We start from the raw sequence: 6000 nt of genomic DNA, 5'->3' as shown, positions 1-6000 counted from the left end.
CTTGATGTTGAACGCTACAGATTTCGAAAACGTCATTCTAATGGCTCCGAGGCCTTTTTTTATCGAGAAATTCCCACTCGTCCTCGTTCATGGATGCTGGCTTACCCTTCAACAGTAAGTGCAATTTCTTCCCAAACAAATAATCTTCTATCTGCATCTTTTAGAAATCAAAATTGTTGCCATTGGACATTTCGATTTTTGAGTTCTTTTCATTTGACATCTTGATTTTCTGATCTATAGATGGAATTAGATCAAATGGATAACACAGTTGGATCCGGAACGATCGAAAACCCTAGAAATGGTTCAAGTCGCTTGAAAAACGGACCCAAAACGACTCCGAAAAGCTCAGTCAAAGTTATGGTCAAACCTGGTCAACTATGTTGACGTGGCAGCTGATGCGGTGCCTGTTGACGTGGCAGTGGCCTGCTAGCGTGGCAATGGGATCCACCTTCTGCCGTGTTAGTGGGGTCCACCTGCTGGCGTGGCGGCTAACGTCGCACTCCTGCTAACGTCTCGCCCCTGGCTAACGTGGCACCCACCCGCTGATGTAGCGCCCCCATCTTACATTGCACCCCCGGTTCTGGATCGCCTGTTCGGGTCGGATATGGATCTGCGAACCGGGTCTTGGGTTGATCCAGTATGAGCCAGAGTCCGATACGGGTTGGGTGTGTTTCAGGTCGGGTTGAGGCGGTCCGTGCAAGGAAGACGCGTGCAACTGCATGCAACACATGGAAGAGCTTATCACCGGCTCGTGATCAGCGCATGGCGAAGCGTCTTGCTCTAGCGAAGCGCGTGAGGCTTCATCTGGATTCCATTTGAGGTTGGGTCTGCACGGTTCTCTTCATCTCAGCGAGCTGAATATGTTAGTGGCCTCAAAACTTAGTATTGATCCACTAGACAGAGCTCCGATTTTGGGATCACTTCTGATCTGGCTTTTCTATTCCAACCGGGTTCTGATACTACTTGTTAGGAACCTGTGAGCATCCAGAAAGATGTGACACCAGAAATTTAACATGGTTTGGTCAATATCGACGTACATCCACAGAGCATAAACCAAATATTCACTATATGGCTAGAAAATTACAATTCTCACTCTCTCTCTCCCTCTCTTCCTCCTCTTTCTCCTCTCTGCTCTCTGATCTTCTCACTTGTACACATCTTGTATTCCTCAACCCTCTATTTATAGGGCTGATATTTAAATCAAAATTTAATCACAATTAAACATAATCAATCATAAATGGGAAGTTACAATGGAGAGAAAAAATGGAGATAAATGCACCGCGTTTCCAACTCATCACACGTTTGTAGCTCAACTCCAGCTCTCCTGACTGTCTCCTGGCTCCAGCTACAACATCAAATATAGAGTTTAGTATGCAAAAATGGAACAGAATGAAATTAATGTCTATAACTTTAAAATTCATCATATAATTTTTCATTTCATTTCACTATCAATTAATTCCATTCTAGTGTATCAAACATTATAGATTTCAAAATAACTACAAAAAAAAAAAAAAAAAACCTTCTTTTTCAAATTTTAAAAATTATATAAGCTAACTTTTAAAAACATGAATTCTTAGGCTTGTATTTGGATTTGCGCAGATTTTGAAGACATTTAATATAATAATTTAATAATACATTTTGTTAACCTAGATAAATTCAAATCCAAAATTTAAATTTTATGTCATCATATGTAGGATAAAAAATCTAGAATCTCGGACGAAATAAAAAGATATTTTCTCCAACTTTTCTATATAAATTTTTAAAAATAAAATTATAATTTTTATAATTTTAAAAATAAAATATTAAATATTTAGATAAGCAAATAGTGGTGAAATTTTAAATTATTTTTTATACAAATGTTGCAAAACTAAAAAAAAAATATTAATTATATTTTTATAATTCTTTGAAAAATTATTGATATTAAAAACCGGAATGTAGGATTTACCAAATCTATATATTCCCTTCTAGACTGAAAGGGACTTCCATGATTTATTAAAACAAAAGTTTTAATTTATCATTAAGAAAATACATATTTTTTTATCTTTGAAAAAATGCACGTTTATTTTTTAATCTTTAAAAAAAATACGCATTTATTTTCTGGTTAGAATATTAATAAATTAACTAATTAATTAAAATACCCATGAAGTAGGGATCCCATGGCCTAGGGAGACACAGCCTGCAAATTTCCATGTGCTTAAACTATGTACTTACTCAAATTAAAGGCAAGGTCAACTCTGTTGACTAATTGATTTAAGGGCATCAAGGCCTATAACCTTAGTCTATAATGATAGGTTATGCTTCGGGCGAATAATTTGTGTTTATTTTTATTTATTTTTCTAAATTTAGTTCATCTTTATTTTTTAATTAAAGTTCTCTTTTCTTTTATATATATTTATCAAACGTATGGCTCCTCTTCCATTTTAATGGACAATATGATAGAGCCAAAGTAATTTTTTATCAAAATTTAAAATTGGTATAGAAACATTTTAAATTTTCGTAAAAAATGGGCATCAATAAAAAAATTATAAATCTCTTAGAAAACATCGTAATTGTTAGTTAAGAAATTTCGTATTGATCTTTGACTTGAATTTTCCTCATATTTTTTAAGTTCCAGACATGCCCCGATAATTCATGATCATAAAGGAAAATTCTCATATTTAAAAATCTTTGGCTTATCCTCAAATAAAGCATAAGTTGGGCTCTAACTCAACAACTTGCTTACCATATGATAACAAGGATGTTAATAGTCCTATAATTTCTCATTATGGTACTCTTAATTTCGGTATGATCTTAGGGGTCTAGAGATTTAGTTCTTTTGAAACTTCATTCAAGGTGAAAATTGGAAATGATTCAAAATAGTTAGAGAACTGATTGTTTGAGATTTTTCAAATTCTAGCAGTTTTTTTGCTTCTTTATTTTGTGTATTAATGGCAGCAATTTCTTCTTGGTGTTATTTTCAGTTGTTCTTATTCGTATAATTTCCTTTAATAGCTGGAAATTAATTATGGTAGTTGAATGATCAAATATCATTAATCTGATGTAATAACTAGTTGTAAGTTATTAATCTGTGCAACCTATAAAAACTCTACCTTTAGCCTTTTCCAAAATACAACCAAAGAAACATATACATTTTCACTTTCTTACATACTTAATCTCTCCATCATCCAGTAATAGTCTCTAGTGGATATCTTGTTCTAATATATATTGTTTTTGTATCATCTTATCTTTGTTTCTTTTCCTTCCTTTACATTGGGTAACCGTATATTATATAGCTCCTAAAGCTCCGGAGTTTGTGAGTGTAAACAAATTCGGGCCTAATTGAGTAATCCTGGAGGTTGTACACACTGTGACTATTTGCGCTAAGAAATTTTCTCTGTAGGCACAAAATCAGTTTTAAGGATAGCGATCCTACCATGCCTCAACTTCTTTATTATAATTGTCTCACTAATGTAATTTAGTTATTATTTTTATTACATCTTAATTTCTTACACTAGTTTGTTGCATAAATTTTTGCCTAGATGCTCTAGTTTCTGATTCTATTAGATGGTTATTATCTAAATTAGATGCCTACACCTTTGTTACTACATATGAGCATTTTAGGGATAAATGTAGCAAAGTTGATTTGGACTTAGATTATCTAGTTCAAGAATGCTATTCCTAGGCATTCATTTATCTACTAGCTAGTTATTCTTAACAGAATGCCTATATTGGATGTTGATAGTCATTTTTTGCCTCCCAAAACAAAAGTTCTTTTGAGTATATGAAGGTTCGAAGCAAATAAAAAAAGAGAAAGAAAGTAAGTTCGGGGCGATCGACTAGGCTTCCCTCTAACTAGCTTTTGGTGTCATCCTAAAGGTGGTCAACTAACCCCTCAAGGCGGTTGACCGATCTACCCCAAATTTGAAATTTTGAGCTTTTCAATGTGATCAGCTAGAGATTTTGGTCATTCACATGTTGTTTTGATGCCACATGTCAATTGACGACTATGACAGTCAATGGTTAGTAGTTATTGGTGGTTAACTTTTGAATTTGAATTTTCAAAATTCAAATGCAAAAGGGATTTCCCTCCACTCCACAAGAGATCTATAAAAGGACTCTTTTTGTAGTGAGATATATTAGGGCATGTCCAAGTGAGGGTGAGGTGTAATTTTCGTAAAGAAAAGGGTTCCAAAGAAGGGATTTTATTTGAAATGAGAAAGAGGGAAACTTCCTTCAAGTTGTTCAAGGGGTATTTGGGGAGAGATCTTCGAAATATAGACCCTTGCTTGATATATAGAGTAGAAGTAAATTCTAAAGTTAGTATTTAATCCTTTCTCCAATGTAATTTCATTCATTTTCACAAGTATGACACACATGTTCCTTGGAAGCATGTTCTATGATTTGCATGAGATCTTCTTTGTTTCTCCATATTTTTATAATGTTTTGTATGTCATTTTGTAGTATTTTCATTTCTCTTTAAGATGTACATGATCATGCATGAGAAAAGTACCAAAATTGGCACGAAATTACACAATTATAATGCAAGCTGTCGACCGGCTTGCGCGATTTTGAAAAAGTAGCCATTAAGGCTACGAGCGATTAATCGGTCCTCTGAAATTTTCAGTAGGCGGTCAGCTGCCAAATCCTGAGAGGTTCCATTTTGCACCTTTTCTATATTTTTCTTTTGGATTTGGCCTTGTTTTAAGTTCCTACACTTAAGTGTAGTTGGTCGAGTCTTATGCTAGATTTGCAAGAATTTTTGTGCTTTTTTTCCCCATAAAAATCAAGTTTTCATGAAATCAAACATGGTCATTCATGTTTCCTTCAAAACATTTAAGGGATTTCTTAAGTTTTTCTTTAAAAATTTGGAGCCATACACCCATGATGCGACTTTTAGGTGTTCTCCAAGTTTCTAATAAGGTTTTCAAGTCAAGTTTGTGGTTCTCTTATAAAAAATTCACCCAATATTTTCAAGTTTATACAAAGTAAAAATCATTTTCAAGACAATCACCTATGAAGCGACTTGAGGGTAGAAAAAATGGTTTTTAAATGTCCAAAACTTTTTTTTGATCTTTGTTTTGTAGAGAATCCATTGAAAATTTCATTTTCTAATCTAGAATTGAAAGATTTTTCATTGAAGATTTCAAGATATGTCAAGGATTTCATGTATTATCAACAATAATTTTGCAAAAAATAACCAAAATAGTTTCTTTTCAAAGTTATTTTTGAATAAAGTATTCAAACTACAAAAGACTTAATTCCTCATTTGAGGATATGTAGGTAATCTACTTTGTAGATTCATTTGTACCAAACAAAAACTCAAATTCCTCTTATATTGTGTCGTTGTTTGCATGCATATGCATATTTCAATGTGTTATTTGTATTGTTTAGTTCTTTGATTTGGTATTAAAGTAGTAGAGCTTTCATAAGGCCTAGACTTCTATACAAGTCCTACAAAAGCCTTTTTAAAAGGGGTAAAGGTTGAGCATTTTTTGAAATTAACCATTTTAAAGGGATGAAAACTTGCAGAGGGCAGTTAATCAACCTTTGTAAAAGGTTAACCACCTGATTTTCTAAAATATATTTCACCCCTTTGTCAAAATTCAAAGGTTTATTTTTTAAAAACTATTTCAAAAGGAGATGTACACACACATATACATAAGGTATGCATGACAACTATTCAATGGAATGGTGTTTTAGGTTGCTAGCCCTTAAAATTCTCAAAAATGAGAATTTAAAGTATTATCTTTCATATTCACAATTCTACTCTCGAGCCTCATCTATTAAAAGGATTTCCTTTATTTTGTCTTTTCAAAAAAAAAAAAATCAAAAAATTGGTGACACCATTTTTCTAAAGTAAAAAGGATAAATTAGAGGACCAATGGTTTGATAGTCTACACTTGTTTAATTTAAAAATGGTCACCAAATATTTGCAACCCAAATAGGTCCTCAAAAACACAATGACAATATTGGAAAAATTGAATGTTTGGTGAAAAAATTACTAGTGATATCTATAGCATA

The sequence above is a fragment of the Malania oleifera genome, chromosome 2 (genome assembly GCF_029873635.1).
Source record: "Malania oleifera isolate guangnan ecotype guangnan chromosome 2, ASM2987363v1, whole genome shotgun sequence".
NCBI lineage: Eukaryota > Viridiplantae > Streptophyta > Magnoliopsida > Santalales > Ximeniaceae > Malania > Malania oleifera.
Note: the sequence above shows the minus strand (reverse complement) of the source record.